The sequence below is a fragment of the Pelophylax lessonae genome (genome assembly GCF_965119305.1).
Source record: "Pelophylax lessonae genome assembly, chromosome: 2".
NCBI classification, from domain to species: Eukaryota; Metazoa; Chordata; class Amphibia; order Anura; family Ranidae; genus Pelophylax; species Pelophylax lessonae.
The window spans coordinates 738,817,443-738,834,143 of record NC_138769.1 but is presented as its reverse complement, the minus strand read 5'-3'; the positions used below and the strand labels follow the sequence as shown (position 1 = coordinate 738,834,143).

Here is a 16,701-nt window from a genome sequence, read left to right as displayed (position 1 = left end):
TCGTGTTCTTGGGTTTGGATTAGGTTCAGCGGTTTAGATACACTTTCGTATTCTTGGGTTTAGATACACTTTCGTATTCTTGGGTTTAGATTGGGTTCATGGGTTTGGATACACTTTCTTGTTCTTGGGTTTAGATACACTTTAACTTTATCCCCACCCATTGTCCTCAGCCAGTCAGGTTTTAGCTGTCAGGGTTTTCTTTCAAACTAAACAATTGTAATCCTTTCCTTCCTCGCTCCACAAAATATGTGTTTTTGGTATTAGGAGGTTCTCCATCACCTACCAAAAAAGAGAGACAGACAGATTCGGGTTCGAGAGGGCAGAATGTCAAATTGCAGCATTTATTAAACACAGGTCACATGATTCAGCCCTGCCCTGGACTTTGTACATCTTCTTGGTGCTGCAGATTAACAGTTGATGGCGGGTGAAGAATGGTCAGCAGGGTGGTAGAGGCAGATATCGCCGGATGTTGGATGAGTGTGAACCGATGACTTTGTTCAACTGAAAAAAGGAAGTAAAAAAGGAAACATGACGCAGAAAGTTCCATAGTATACGATCGGCTCACCCTGAGATCAGAGAAAATATAGTTATATTATGAGTTATGATAAATAATTATATTTTAATGCTATATATTTTAATATATTTCTTTAATTTTTTTAATTAAATTTATATTATATATTTTTATTATTATGTTTTATTATTACATATTTTTATATTATATATTTTATAATATTTTTTTAATTGATATTTATATTATATATTTTAATTATTATATTTTTTATTATATATTTTTATATTATATATTTTATTCAAATTGTTTTTTTTATTATATTTATTTTATATATTTTAATTATTATATTTTATTATTATTTATTATTTAAATTATTATTTTTTTTAAATCCACCCCAAAGTGCCACTAGGTGGCAGTGTAGGTACACCTTTCATTGGTGGGGAGAACATTCACTCTGTCATTCTCCGGCTTCGGCACATCCACAATATTCGGCACACCAATTCTTCGGGCCTCCAGGGATCTGAGTGAGCGAAGTAGTGAAAACAGCTTTACTACTCCAGTAAGCCACTGGAGGCGCTGAAGAGGAGAAGAGAGGTGGAAGGAGGTGTGGTCTGTGCTCTCTCCTCCTCCTCCTCCAGCTCCTCATAGGCCAGAAGGAAGAGGAGTCAGGGAAGCCCACTGTTATTTCCATTGGTTGCACATTGCTGTCATGGCTTGTTTGTTCCCCTGTGTATTATAACAATTGCCCCGTCATTGTGTGCTCATTAGAACAATTGCCTGCCTGTGTATTGTAACAATTGCCCATTTGTTGCCTGTGCATTATAACAATTCTCTGTTTGTTGCCCATGTAAAGCAATGATTGCCTGTTTGTTGCTTGTGTATTGTAATGATGCCCATTTGTTGCCTGTATATTGTTACAATTCTCTGTTTGTTGCCTGTGTAAAGCAATGATTGCCTGTTTGTTGCCTGTTTATTATAACAATTGCCTGTTTGCTGCCTGTGTATTGTAATGATGCCCATTTGTTGCTTGTGTACAATAACAATTCTCTGTTTTTTGCCTGAGTAAAGAAATGATTGCTTGTTTGTTGCCTGTGTATTGGGATAATTACCTGTTTGTTGCTCGTGTAATGCAATGATTGCCTGTTTGTTGCCTGTGTATTGTGATAATTACCTGTTTGTTGCTCGTGTAATGCAATGATTGCCTGTTTGCTGCCTGTGTATTGTAATGATGCCCATTTGTTGCTCATGTAAATCAATGATTGCCTGTTTGTTGCCTTGCCTGTGTATTATAACAATTGCCTGTTTGTTGCTTGTGCATTGTAACAATTCTCTGTTTGTTGCCTGTGTATTGTAACAATTGCCCATTTGTTGCTCATGTAAATCAATGATTGCCTGTTTGTTGCCTGGGTATTATAACAATTTTCTGTTTGTTGCCCGTGTAAAGCAATGATTGCCTGTTTGTTGCCTGTGTATTATAATAATTGCCTGTGTTTGTTGCCTGTGTATTATAACAATTTTCTGTTTGTTGCCTGTGTATTGTAATGATGCCCATTTGTTGCTCATATATTGTAACAATTGCCTGTTTGTTGCTCATGTAATGCATGGAGTGCCTGTTTGTTGCCTGTGTATTGTAATGATGCCCATTTGTTGGCCATATATTGATAACCATTGTCCATTTGTTGCTTGTGTATTGTAACCATTTCCTGTTTGTTGCCCGTGTATTGTAACAATTCTCTGTTTGTTGCCCATGTAAAGCAATGATTGCCTGTTTGTTGCCTTTGTATTATAACAATTGCCTGTTTGCTGCCTGTGTATTGTAATGATGCCCATTTGTTGCCTGTGTACAATAACAATTCTCTGTTTTTTGCCTGAGTAAAGAAATGATTGCTTGTTTGTTGCCTGTGTATTGTGATAATTACCTGTTTGTTGCTCGTGTAATGCAATGATTGCCTGTTTGCTGCCTGTGTATTGTAATGATGCCCATTTGTTGCTCATGTAAATCAATGATTGCCTGTTTGTTGCCTTGCCTGTGTATTATAACAATTGCCTGTTTGTTGCTTGTGCATTGTAACAATTCTCTGTTTGTTGCCTGTGTATTGTAACAATTGCCCATTTGTTGCTCATGTAAATCAATGATTGCCTGTTTGTTGCCTGGGTATTATAACAATTTTCTGTTTGTTGCCCGTGTAAAGCAATGATTGCCTGTTTGTTGCCTGTGTATTATAACAATTTTCTGTTTGTTGCCTGTGTATTGTAATGATGCCCATTTGTTGCTCATATATTGTAACAATTGCCTGTTTGTTGCTCATGTAATGCATGGAGTGCCTGTTTGTTGCCTGTGTATTGTAATGATGCCCATTTGTTGCCCGTATATTGATAACCATTGTCCATTTGTTGCTTGTGTATTGTAACCATTTCCTGTTTGTTGCCCGTGTATTGTACCAATTCTCTGTTTGTTGCCCATGTAAAGCAATGATTGCCTGTTTGTTGCCTTTGTATTATAACAATTTTCTGTTTGTTGCCTGTGTATTGCAATGGTGCCCATTTGTTGCTTGTATATTGTAACAATTCTCTGTTTTTTGCTGTGTAAAGCAATGATTGTCTGTTTGTTGCCTGTTTATTTTACCTTTTGCCCATGTGTTGCCTGTTTATTATACCAATTCTCTGTTTGTTGCCTGTATATTGTAATGATGCCCATTTGTTGCTCGTGTGTATTGTAACAATTCTCCGTTTGTTGCCCATGTAAAGCAATGATTGCCGTTTGTTGCTTGTGTAATTTTTGCCCATGTGTTGCCTGTTTATTATAACAATTGCCTGTTTGTTGCCTGTGTATTGTAATGATTGCCCGTTTGTTGCCTGGGTATTGTAACCATTTCCTGTTTGCTGCCTGTGTATTGTAATGATTGCCCGTTTGTTGCCTGTGTATTGTAACAATTCTCTGTTTGCTGCCTGTGTATTGTAATGATGCCCATTTGTTGCCCATATATTGATAACCATTGTCTGTTTGTTGCTTGTATATTGTAACAATGGTCTGTTTGTTGCTCGTGTCCTGTAATGTAACAGTTGCTGTGTAATCAGTGGCGGCTGGTGAAGTTTTATGATGGGGGGGGGCAAGACCCCGCCCTTCCATTTTGACCCCTCACATTTCTCAGAAGCCCCACCCCTTATAGACTCCACCCGTTTTGTCCCCTGTATTTTGCTTGCGTGAACCAATTCTCCCAATATATCACATATTAAGGGGTCCATCAGTACTAGTATATCCCATAATAGGGAACAGGGGCCCTATTATGGGATATACTGTGAGAGACATCCTATTATGGGATACATGGACTGAGAGTGGCACAAACCCCACAGTACAGACCCCCCCCCCAGCACAAACCCCTCAAGCACAAACCGCGCACAAACAACTCAAGCATAAACCCCACAGTACAGACCCCTAGCACAAACCCCACAGTACATGCCCCCTTCAATATAGTGACCAGTATAAATGCCCCCTTTCAATGTAGTGACAGCATACATGTCCCCAATGCAGAGCTATGCGAGCGTGCCTCCAATGCAGTGATCACCAGTGTACATGTCCCCAATGCAGAGCTATGCGTGCGTGCCTCCAATGCAGTGACCACCAGTGTACATGTCCCCAATGCAGAGCTATGCGTGCGTGCCTCCAATGCAGTGATCACCAGTGTACATGTCCCCAATGCAGAGCTATGCGTGCGTGCCTCCAATGCAGTGATCACCAGTGTACATGTCCCCAATGCAGAGCTATGCGTGCGTGCCTCCAATGCAGTGACCACCAGTGTACATGTCCCCAATGCAGAGCTATGCGTGCGTGCCTCCAATGCAGTGATCACCAGTGTACATGTCCCCAATGCAGAGCTATGCGTGCGTGCCTCCAATGCAGTGACCACCAGTGTACATGTCCCCAATGCAGAGCTATGCGTGCGTGCCTCCAATGCAGTGATCACCAGTGTACATGTCCCCAATGCAGAGCTATGTGTGCGTGCCTCCAGTGACCACCAGTATACATGTCCCCAATGCAGAGCTATGCGTGCGTGCCTCCAATGCAGTGATCCCCAGTGTACATGTCCCCAATGCAGAGCTATGTGTGCGTGCCTCTAGTGACCACCAGTATACATGTCCCCCAATGCAGAGCTATGCGTGCGTGCCTCCAATGCAGTGATCCCCAGTGTACATGTCCCCCAATGCAGAGCTATGCGTGCGTGCCTCTAGTGACCACCAGTATACATGTCCCCCAATGCAGAGCTATGCGTGCGTGCCTCCAGTGCAGCCAGTGACCACCAGTACATATGTCCCCAATGCAGAGCTATGTGTGCGTGCCTCCAGTGCAGTGACCACCAGTATACATGTCCCCCAATGCAGAGCTATGCGTGCGTGCCCGACAGAGCAGTGCACTTACCTGGAGGCTGGAGCCCTGTGAGTCACGGCGGCTTCTCCCTCTCCTCTTCTCTGGTCTCCGCTCTCTGCAATGCCGGGTCCAGTGTACACTCCAGTCGGTGCGGCAGCGTGACTAACGCACGCGACGTCAGCGGGGTCAGCATGGGGCCGTGGGATGTCCTGGATGATGATTGGTCCAGGCTGTAGACTGGACCAATCACAGCCAGGATATCAGGAAAGTGGGGGTGTCCTAGCGCAATGACTTGCGTCCAGGTTACGCCGCCAGAAGGCAGCCAATCGGCGCCTCTTCTGGGTCGTAAACCCCCCCCCCCCACATAGCCACCACATAGGCCGGTGTACCAGCGAACACAATTTTTTTTTTGAAAACTTTATTTGTTCTTTTTGTAATTTTTTTTCTTTTTTCTTTTCTTTTTTTTAGGGGCGGGGGGGGGGGGGGGGACGGCGCCCTGGTGCCCCCTATGCATGGGCCGCCACTGTTGGAAATATTCCCCTCCTTTAGCTGTGAAATCTATTAGTTTGTTGTCTGTGTAATATGAGAATAGTCAGTTTCTCCCCATACTGTGAAGTCAGTGCCCTCTGCAGGCCTCTCACTATCAATTCATGCCCCTAACAACAGCAATATTATTTGCCCTGCCCAACTCATTTCCTGGCTGGAGGACATCCAGCATCCTCAAGCCCTTTCCTCCCCATCCTGAATGTCCCTGGCCCCTCCCTTTTCATTAATTAGATTTTAGATCTATCAGTCATTGAGGCTCAGTCTAAAATGTGGGCATTACCTAGGGCAGTCTGCATGCAAATACAGCTTGCCTAGGTATGCCCACTCCTCCAGAATGACACACCCATCCAGGCATTTTCATATTTGCATAACTCCTCCCACTGGTTGCATCAGGACTGAAGGCTCTGGAGAGGAGTACTGAGGCAGGGGGCTGTGATGTTATCAGGCCCCGCCCACCAGCCATGATCTGCCTGCATTGCATAGAGGAGCACAGAGACTTATGTTTAAATTTGGGTGTGTAATTTGATTGGACTGTTGATGGGGGGAGGGGTCAGGAAAGGCAATATATATAAGCAGAATAAACTTTAATGGATTAATGAGAATAGAATATAGTTGTGGATTCCCTCATGGGGTGTACAGGGTGGTCTGGAAATAACGGCAGGACTTTGTTAACCCTATATAAGTGTGCAGCTTTCCTGTGTAGAGTATTTCCTCTTGTCGTCTCCGCCCGCGGTGGTGAAACGGGCCGGGCGTTGCACCACATCACACAGCACAGTGTTGTCACACGTGTGAGTCACAGCAGCACGCTCTTCTGCTCGCTCTCAGCTCCGGCTGTGAAATGGGAAGTTATTTTTAGCAGTTGTTGTTCAGCTGATAACGTGTCCGATCTTTGGATTGTTTTTTTTTTTTTTTTTTAATTTAATGATTTACAGAGATCCAGGGGTTGTATATATGCCTGGCCCACCCCAAATCCTGCACTGTGCAAGCCGGCTCAACCTTCACCACGGCACGCTGGATAATAGTGAGCAACCTTCCCCCGCAGCGCTCAGCTTCTCCGCTTTCATTTATTGGTTTATATAACACGAATGTATTTCACATTCACCACCTGGCTCAGTCATCTCTGTACAGCGCTGCGGTCTATGTCAGAGCTATATACATGTATAATAATAATAGTGTCTGACTGTGGGGGAGGGGACATTAGAGTGTAAGCTCCTCTGGTACAGAGACTGATGTGACTGTGGGGGAGGGGACATTAGAGTGTAAGCTCCTCTGGTACAGAGACTGATGTGACTGTGGGGGAGGGGACATTAGAGTGTAAGCTCCTCTGGTACAGAGACTGATGTGACTGTGGGGGAGGGGACATTAGAGTGTAAGCTCCTCTGGTACAGAGACTGATGTGACTGTGAGGGGACATTAGAGTGTAAGCTCCTCTGGTACAGAGAATGATGTGACTGTGGGGGGACATTAGAGTGTAAGCTCCTCTGGTACAGAGATTGATGCAATTGGCTCAGTGATCTCTGTACAGTACTGCGGTATATGTCAGAGATATATAATATATAATAATAATAGTGTGTGACTGTGGGGGACATTAGAGTGTAAGCTCCTCTGGTACAGAGACTGATGTGACTGTGGGGGGGGGGGACATTAGAGTGTAAGCTCCTCTGGTACAGAGACTGATGTGACTGTGGGGGAGGGGACATTAGAGTGTAAGCTCCTCTGGTACAGAGACTGATGTGACTGTGAGGGGACATTAGAGTGTAAGCTCCTCTGGTACAGAGAATGATGTGACTGTGGGGGGACATTAGAGTGTAAGCTCTTCTGGTACAGAGACTAATGTGACTGTGAGGGGACATTAGAGTGTAAGCTCCTTTGGTAGAGTGTAAGCTCCTCTGGTAGAGTGTAAGCTCCTCTGGTACAGAGACTGATGTGATTGGCTCAGTAATCTCTGTACAGCACTGCGGTATATGTCAGAGCTATATAAATGTATAATAATAATAGTGTGTGACTGTGGGGTAGGGGACATTAGAGTGTAAGCTCCTCTGGTACAGAGACTGATGTGACTGTGGGGGAGGGTACATTAGAGTGTAAGCTCCTCTGGTACAGAGACTGATGTGACTGTGGGGGAGGGGACATTAGAGTGTAAGCTCCTCTGGTACAGAGACTGATGTGACTGTGGGGGAGGGGACATTAGAGTGTAAGCTCCTCTGGTACAGAGACTGATGTGACTGTGGGGGAGGGGACATTAGAGTGTAAGCTCCTCTGGTACAGAGACTGATGTGACTGTGGGGGAGGGGACATTAGAGTGTAAGCTCCTCTGGTACAGAGACTGATGTGACTGTGAGGGGACATTAGAGTGTAAGCTCCTCTGGTACAGAGAATGATGTGACTGTGGGGGGACATTAGAGTGTAAGCTCCTCTGGTACAGAGATTGATGCAATTGGCTCAGTGATCTCTGTACAGTACTGCGGTATATGTCAGAGATATATAATATATAATAATAATAGTGTGTGACTGTGGGGGACATTAGAGTGTAAGCTCCTCTGGTACAGAGACTGATGTGACTGTGGGGGGGGGGACATTAGAGTGTAAGCTCCTCTGGTACAGAGACTGATGTGACTGTGGGGGAGGGGACATTAGAGTGTAAGCTCCTCTGGTACAGAGACTGATGTGACTGTGAGGGGACATTAGAGTGTAAGCTCCTCTGGTACAGAGAATGATGTGACTGTGGGGGGACATTAGAGTGTAAGCTCCTCTGGTACAGAGACTAATGTGACTGTGAGGGGACATTAGAGTGTAAGCTCCTTTGGTAGAGTGTAAGCTCCTCTGGTAGAGTGTAAGCTCCTCTGGTACAGAGACTGATGTGATTGGCTCAGTAATCTCTGTACAGCACTGCGGTATATGTCAGAGCTATATAAATGTATAATAATAATAGTGTGTGACTGTGGGGTAGGGGACATTAGAGTGTAAGCTCCTCTGGTACAGAGACTGATGTGACTGTGGGGGAGGGTACATTAGAGTGTAAGCTCCTCTGGTACAGAGACTGATGTGACTGTGGGGGAGGGGACATTAGAGTGTAAGCTCCTCTGGTACAGAGACTGATGTGACTGTGGGGGAGGGGACATTAGAGTGTAAGCTCCTCTGGTACAGAGACTGATGTGACTGTGGGGGAGGGGACATTAGAGTGTAAGCTCCTCTGGTACCGAGACTGATGTGACTGTGGGGGAGGGGACATTAGAGTGTAAGCTCCTCTGGTACAGAGACTGATGTGATTAGCTCAGTGATCTCTGTACAGCACTGCGGTATATGTCAGAGCTATATAAATGTATAATAATAATAGTGTGTGACTGTGGGGGGACATTAGAGTGTAAGCTCCTCTGGTACAGAGACTGATGTGACTGTGGGGGAGGGGATATTAGAGTGTAAGCTCCTCTGGTACAGAGACTGATGTGATTGGCTCAGTGTTCTCTGTACAGCACTGCGGTATATGTCAGAGCTATATAAATGTATAATAATAATAGAGTGTGACTGTGGGGGACATTACAGTGTAAGCTCCTTTTTGGTAGAGTGTAAGCTCCTCTGTTACAGAGACTGATGTGACTGTGAGGGGACATTAGAGTGTAAGCTCCTCTGGTACAGAGACTGATGTGACTGTGGGGGGGGGGGGGGCATTAGAGTGTAAGCTCCTCTGGTACAATGGTACAAAGACTGTTGTGACTGTGGGGGAGGGGACATTAGAGTGTAAGCTCCTCTGGTACAGAGACTGATGTGATTGGCTCAGTGTTCTCTGTACAGCACTCTGGTATATGTCAGAGATATATAAATGTGAAATATTAATAGTATGTGACAGTGTGGGGGGGGGGGGCATTAGAGTGTAAGCAAAAATGTTATTGCCGTTTATAGCTATGCTAAGCTCATACAAGGGAGACACACAATCCTGTTTTGGAGGAACCATTGGCATGAGATGACCGTTGTTTAATTTGGATGTTTGTATCTGGTGATGGTTTGAGGTTGGTGGAACTTCCAAACGATGAAGTTTAGGATCAACAGCTGATCAGACAGGGTAGAAAATCTGCCCAATTGTTCTAGATTGCCCCTCTGATTTGTCTGTACAACTCCCCTATCCCGCTCTCTGCCCATTGGCACTACATAGACACTTTGCTCTCTAGAGCTCCATAGAGATGGATTGACCTGAAGCCTGTTGAGTTGACAGCCTCATGCGTATACGGGTAAATACTGTATAGTTGGTCATAAACCAATGTTGTTTTTCTGCCAATTTTGAAAACAGGACAGCATGGATCCTGAGCAATCTGCCCCCTCTAGTGTTAAATAGAATGACAAATTGAATAATTAAAATTCAATTCACGTTTACCAGAAAAGGGACGTTTTACCAGAATTGAAATGGTCCAAATTGATTTTCACAGCAGGTTTATTTTTTTGGTCGCTTGAAGCCAACAGATGATATTATTAGTAAGCGGAATGTTGCTGTGGCTGAAAGATGATGGGTAGAATGGTGATGCCAAGACGGCCAATGTCAAGATTTCTGACATGAGGACTTTTTTCTACAAAGATCCAAGAAATACCTTTCCAGATGGTATTACACTCCGCAATGAGTATATGAGATGTTCCCCAAGATGGGAGTTGATCCCCAAAATGGGTTAGATTAAGAGCGGAATTCATGAGTTTGGTGTCTAAAAATGAATCTAAATTTCAGTTTTATTTTTGGCAGTTCAGTTTCCAAAAAGCGTTCTGGGAGAACGGGACCAAAGGATGCTCCAAACACTGTTTCTGTCTTTTATCTCCTTCTGTTGTTCTCTGAGGACCCTTAGCTTGATTGCCAGTCCCACTGGGTTCCACCTTTCTGTATTAAAGTCCTTAATAGAATTTCTAAGGAAGTGGCTTAGACTATTGTTTGGTCCTATGATCCAGGGGCGGACTGGGCCAGGGGGCAATTGCCCCCTGGGCATCTCTGATGTCCCGTAAAAAGACTGCACCACTTTAGCTGCCTACATACCTAAAGACTTCCTGGTGAAAAGGAGTAAAAAATACCCACTGGTGTCTGGGATGAGGATGAGGACAAAGTGCAGGATGGTGTATGCTGGGTCTGAGCAGAGGCTGGCTCTGTGCCCACCTGAGGCTCTCCTTCCCCAGCCAGCCCTGACCAAGCAGCTACTGCTCCCCCCTGCCGGCCAGTTCGGGAACCCGGAATCTGTGCAGCAGGCACTGTCCAGCCCGACCCACCCAGTGAGCAGAGAGTACCTGGAGCAGAGCCTCAGCCTGGGATGGGGGTTGGGAGGAGGCAGAGAAGACGGAGAGCAGAAGGGGGGCAGAGTCGCTGCACCATGGGCGTATGGGTTGTACCTGTCCCCTGGGCCAAAAACTTTCAGACAGCCCCTGTGCCACGATCAGGGGTCAGGCTCAAGGACCAGTTGCTATAGCAGTGGAAGCTCACACAGGAACCAGCAGGATAGGAACACAGTCAGGTCACCCTGGCAGATGACGCAGGCTCACCTGAAGAGCGGAATCTAAGTACTGAGGTGTTCACCAGAGCTCCTGATGGTGGAGATGGTTTTTGCTGCATGTTAGCACCAGGTCGCGGTCCTGTAACGCTCCTGCGTTTTATGTATGATGTGGATTTACAGCTGCAGAAATATTCCACTTCAGTAGTCATGTAGAGAAACGCTGAGACACCAATCCCAACTCCCAAAGACTCATCATGTGTGGATGATCTCAATTCAGCAAGTAAATACACACACTCAATAAGATGTTCCTAGAGTGACTTATGTATATAGTAACACAGTGATGATAGGCTGAAGAGACAGGTTGGGTAGAGATGGTAGATGACAGACACTTGAAAGGAAATGTTTCTTGAAAGTAAGATAGTAGCAGATGGGATGCAGATAGGTTTAGCAATCATGTATGGTAGCAGATGATAGAATAGCAGGTGAACATACAGGAGAGACCAACCCAGTGCAAGAGCAGATGGTAGTAGGCTCAAGAGCTAGCAATCTTAGATAATGCAGATGTAATAATAGTCCTTAGTATGCAGAGCTAGATAGTGTAAGCTTTAGTATGAAGGTTATAGAGGTTTCCCCTGTACTTATCACTAGTAGCAATGTAGCAGAGGAGAGGTTCGGCAAGAGCGGATGATCCGGTAGCGGGATACAGGGATCAGCGCAGCGTGGTTCCGACAGCGAGGTATGCTTGCAAGCATGAGAGCTTCAAGACAGGTTAGCATCAAGGCACAAAGCAGGTTGAACGAACACATGTGAGTGAGAGCTAGTGATTTAAATAGCTGTTCAGTCCAGCGCTCAGTGATGACAGCATCAGTCTTAAAGGTGTATGCGCACCTTACCAAAAGAGAATGGTGGGGCGCATACACTTAGGAAAAGAGTAATTAGGGTACCCAAAGGTACCAGAACATTACAGTACCCCCCCCCCCTTAAGGCCGGCTCCTGAAGGCCTCTGGAGCTGGTTTGTCTGGGTACTTCGCATGAAAATTGCGGATTAATCTAGGGGCATGTATGTCAGAGGTGTTTAGCCAGGTGTCGTCTTGGGGCCCATAGTTCTTCCATCGAACTAAGTACTGAAGTCTTCTTCTGTGGATACGAGAATCCAGAATCTCTTTTATCTCATATTCTTCTCCACCTTCAACTTGTACAGGAGGAGGAGGTGGGATAGTAGGCCTTATTCCTTGGTCAGGAACATGGGGCTTCAGTAGTGACACATGGAAAATGGGATGTATTTTGAGGTCTATTGGCAATGTAAGCTGTACTGCAGCTTTTCCAATAAGTTTCTTGATTGGGAAAGGTCCCAAGAACAGAGGTCCAAGCTTTTTGCTAGGGATTTTCAGTCTTAAATTATTTGTTGAGAGCCAAACGAGGTCCCTGATAGCGTACTGAGGAGAAGGTCTTCTGCGAAGATCATAGTACTTCTTTTGTTGACTATGAGCGTGTGCAATGGTAGTATTAAGCAAACCCAGAGAGTCCTTTATTTGGGTAAGATAGTCTGAGGCTACTGGGTTATTTGAAGGAAGGATGCGTGGTGGAAAAATAGAGGGATGAAACCCATAGTTCAAGTAGAACGGACTCTGCTTGGTCGTACTGTGGGTTGCATTGTTGTAGGCAAATTCTGCCAGAGGGAGAAGATCCACCCAATCATCCTGTTGGTAAGAAGTGTAACAACGTAAATATTGCTCGATGCATTGGTTGACTCTTTCAGTCTGTCCGTTGGTCTGCGGATGGTAAGGAGAAGTGAGCTTCCGCTCAATCCGTAGTATGTGACATAGTTCTTGCCAGAACTTGGAAATAAATTGTGATCCACGGTCAGACAGAAGAGTTTTTGGGATACCATGTAATCTAAAGACATGTTTCATCAGGAGTTCTGCCGTTTGTTTGGACGAAGGTAGTCTGCGAATAGCAATGAAATGTGCCATTTTTGTCAGATGGTCCACTGACACTAAGATGGTATTAAATCCTTTGGAAGGAGGTAGTTTTACTATAAAGTCCAAGGACACAACTTCCCATGGAGTTTGGGGTATTGGTAGACTGCATAGTAGACCGGATGGTCTCGTAGCGTCAATTTTGGACCTGGCACAGACATTGCATGAAGAGACGAATTTCTGTATAGATGTTTTCATGTCAGGCCACCAGAATTGCCTGGTAATCAGATTAAGAGTCTTTGTCATACCCATATGTCCTGCCATAGGCACATCATGCGATAATTCCAAGATCTTGGTGCGTATGGTAGGTGGTATGTAAAGTTTTTGTCGTTGTAGTAGAGGAAGCCTTCTGCATCAGTATTTAGTTGTGGTGGGGGTGAATCCAAACTTATACCATGCAAAACCTCTTCCTTCAAGGAACGGACAACTCCAATAATGCGTTTGTGAGGTATTATAGGAACGGAAGGAATTTCAAAGTAGTTTTCTTCAGTTAGTCGTGATAGTGCATCCGCCTTTTTGTTCTTATCTGCAGGTGTGTAGGTCACTAGGAAGTTAAACCTTAGAAAGAATAGTGACCATCGTACCTGTCGGTGCGAGAGAGTTTTGTTAGTCTGAAGATATTGGAGATTTTTATGGTCCGTGTATATAAGTATTGGTAATTGGGTGCCTTCGAGTAGATGTCGCCAATTCTCCAGAGCCAATTTTATAGCAAGCAGTTCCTTTTCACCCACGGGGTAATTTACCTCTGGACTGCTTAGGGATTTAGAAAAAAAGGCGACTGGATGAAGTGGTGAAGTGTGAGTTGGTCGTTGGGAGAGTATTGCTCCTACTGCCATGTTTGAGGCATCTACTTCCAGAATGTATTGGAGGGATGGGTCTGGATGGCGTAGTATGGGAGCAGAAGTAAACCTTGTTTTTAACAGGTGAAAAGCTTTATTTGCTTCATCTGACCATTTGAATGGTTTTTTAATGCTAGTGAGCTGTGTGAGGGGTCTCACAATGGCAGAGAAGTTTCTGATGAACTTCCTGTAGAAATTCGAAAATCCAAGGAATCACTGTAGCGCCTTGCGTGTGGTTGGTGTAGGCCAATCCTGAATGCAGGATATCTTACTCATGTCCATCTTGATTCCTGTTTTGGATATGATGTAGCCTAGAAACAGTACCTCTTCTTTATGGAACAAGCATTTTTTCAGTTTCACATAAAGGTTGTGTGCAAGCAATCTCGATAATACAAGTCTTACATGTCTTATGTGTTCAGACAGGGATCGTGAATATATAAGTATATCGTCCAGATATACCACAACACAGACATCTAGTAAGTCTCTGAAAATATCGTCTATAAATCGTTGAAAGGCTGCAGGGGCGTTGCATAGCCCGAATGGCATTACAAGATATTCGAACAATCCGTATCTGGATCTGAATGCAGTCTTCCACTCGTCTCCATCACGGATTCGAATGAGATTGTATGCTCCTTTCAGGTCCAATTTTGAAAAATAGGTAGCTCCACGCACCTGCTCAATGAGCTCAGGGATAAGCGGTAGAGGATAGCGATCTTTTATTGTAATAGCATTCAATTGCCTATAGTCGATGATAGGCCTGAGACTTGAGTCCTTATTGCGGACAAAAAAGAGTCCTGCTGCTGTGGAAGTGGAAGGTCTAATAAAACCTTTTTTCAAATTCTCATCCAAATAGTCTTTGAGATGGGAAAGTTCATCCTGTGAAAGAGGATAAACATGACCGAACGGCAATTTGCTATTTGGGAGTAGATCAATGCTACAATCATAGTCTCGATGGGGAGGTAGTGCTTGAGCATTTTTCTCAAGAAAAACCTCAGAGAGATCCTGATAACATAGTGGTGCAATCTCATCTGTCACCACAGACAGGATCTTCCCGAAAGACGGGAGGTTACACGTACCCTCGCAATAGCAAGAGAGGAAGGCCAGGGTCCGTTCCTTCCAATCTATGGTTGGTTGATGTGTGTGTAACCAGGGAAGTCCCAAAACAATGGGAAAGTGGGGTGAAGGTATTAGATCGAAGGTAGTGGTCTCCATATGAGACCCGTTAGTAGTGACTAGGAGTGCCTGTGTCTGATCAGTGATCGGACCAGAGGATAAAGGAACACCGTTAATAAGACTCACTGAGACAGGTTTAGGTTTAGAAATAATAGGAACTTTATTTAAAGCAGCAAAACGTATGTCAATATAATTTCCACAAGATCCTGTGTCAATCATGGCCTTAGTAGTAATCCTGTTCTGGTCCCACTGTAATGTTAAGCAAACAAAAAGGTAAGGGTTAGTGAATGAAGTTGTCAATCCCCCTAGGAGGACATGTGAACACTCACCCTTCTTTTTGTAGACTAGGGGACAGACGTTTATCTTGTGATCCGGGGATGCACAGTACAAGCAGAGATTACCAGATCGTCTTCTGGCTCTTTCCATAGTTGATAGAGGTGGGCGTATGGTTCCTACCTCCATAGGAATGGGGTCAACGGCCAAAATCCGAGAAGAACTGGATAATGGCATTCCCATTTTCTCAGCCTTTCTTTCTCGTAGTCTTCTATCTATGGTGATACTGAGTTGTATCAATGCATCCAGGGTTTTTGGCAGATCCGCTCGGGCGAGCTCGTCTTTAACGGCCTCTGATAGGCCAAGCCTAAATTGGGTTTTCAGAGATGCATCATTCCATTCTGAATCAAGGGTCCATCTCTTGAATTCTGCGACAAAGTCTTCCACAGGTCTCCTACCTTGTTTCAAGGATCTTAATTGAAGATCGGCAGTACTCTGCCTATTGGGATCATCATATAGGCTAGTGAGTTCTGCTAGGAACAAGGCATAGGAGTTGAGAAGCTGATCGCTTTTCTCAAAAAGAGAGTCTGCCCAGGCCCGAGGATCGCCTGTTAGGTAAGAAATAATAGTACAAACCTTAATGTGATCAGTAAGGTAGGTACGGGGTTTTAGTAAGAAAAGTAACTCACATGCGTTTTTAAATTTGCGAAATTTTTTGCGATCGCCTGTAAATACCAAAGGAGGATTTATTTTGGGTTCAGGGGACTGAGCAGTGGTAAGTTGTGTCAGTCTAATTACCTGCTGCGACAGAGCCTGATTATCTTCTTTTAATTCAGCAAGTGCGTGTATTAACGCAGTTACTTGCTGTTTTAATTGTGGCACCTGAGTGGTTATTTCTGCTGAATCCATTTGAGGTTCGTTCAATCTGTAACGCTCCTGCGTTTTATGTATGATGTGGATTTACAGCTGCAGAAATATTCCACTTCAGTAGTCATGTAGAGAAACGCTGAGACACCAATCCCAACTCCCAAAGACTCATCATGTGTGGATGATCTCAATTCAGCAAGTAAATACACACACTCAATAAGATGTTTCCTAGAGTGACTTATGTATATAGTAACACAGTGATGATAGGCTGAAGAGACAGGTTGGGTAGAGATGGTAGATGACAGACACTTGAAAGGAAATGTTCTTGAAAGTAAGATAGTAGCAGATGGGATGCAGATAGGTTAGCAATCATGTATGGTAGCAGATGATAGAATAGCAGGTGAACATACAGGAGAGACCAACCCAGTGCAAGAGCAGATGGTAGTAGGCTCAAGAGCTAGCAATCTTTGATAATGCAGATGTAATAATAGTCCTTAGTATGCAGAGCTAGATAGTGTAAGCTTTAGTATGAAGGTTATAGAGGTTTCCCCTGTGGGGTACTTATCACTAGTAGCAATGTAGCAGAGGAGAGGTTCGGCAAGAGCGGATGATCCGGTAGCGGGATACAGGGATCAGCGCAGCGTGGTTCCGACAGCGAGGTATGCTTGCAAGCATGAGAGCTTCAAGA

General features: G+C 44.5%; 1 protein-coding gene across 6 annotated transcripts in view; it reads left to right on the top strand.

The window, feature by feature from the left end:
* Positions 1 to 16,701, top strand: part of ARAP1 (ArfGAP with RhoGAP domain, ankyrin repeat and PH domain 1) — a 406,767-nt gene that overhangs the window by 108,306 nt on the left and 281,760 nt on the right. The window contains exon 1 of one of the 6 annotated variants that reach the window (XM_082244569.1): positions 6,433 to 6,444. The exons of the other annotated variants lie outside the window; for them this stretch is intronic. The gene's annotated coding sequence lies outside the window, so the exon portion shown is untranslated. Of the gene's footprint in view, positions 1 to 6,432; positions 6,445 to 16,701 lie in introns of those variants that run through there. 6 annotated transcript variants of the gene reach the window in all.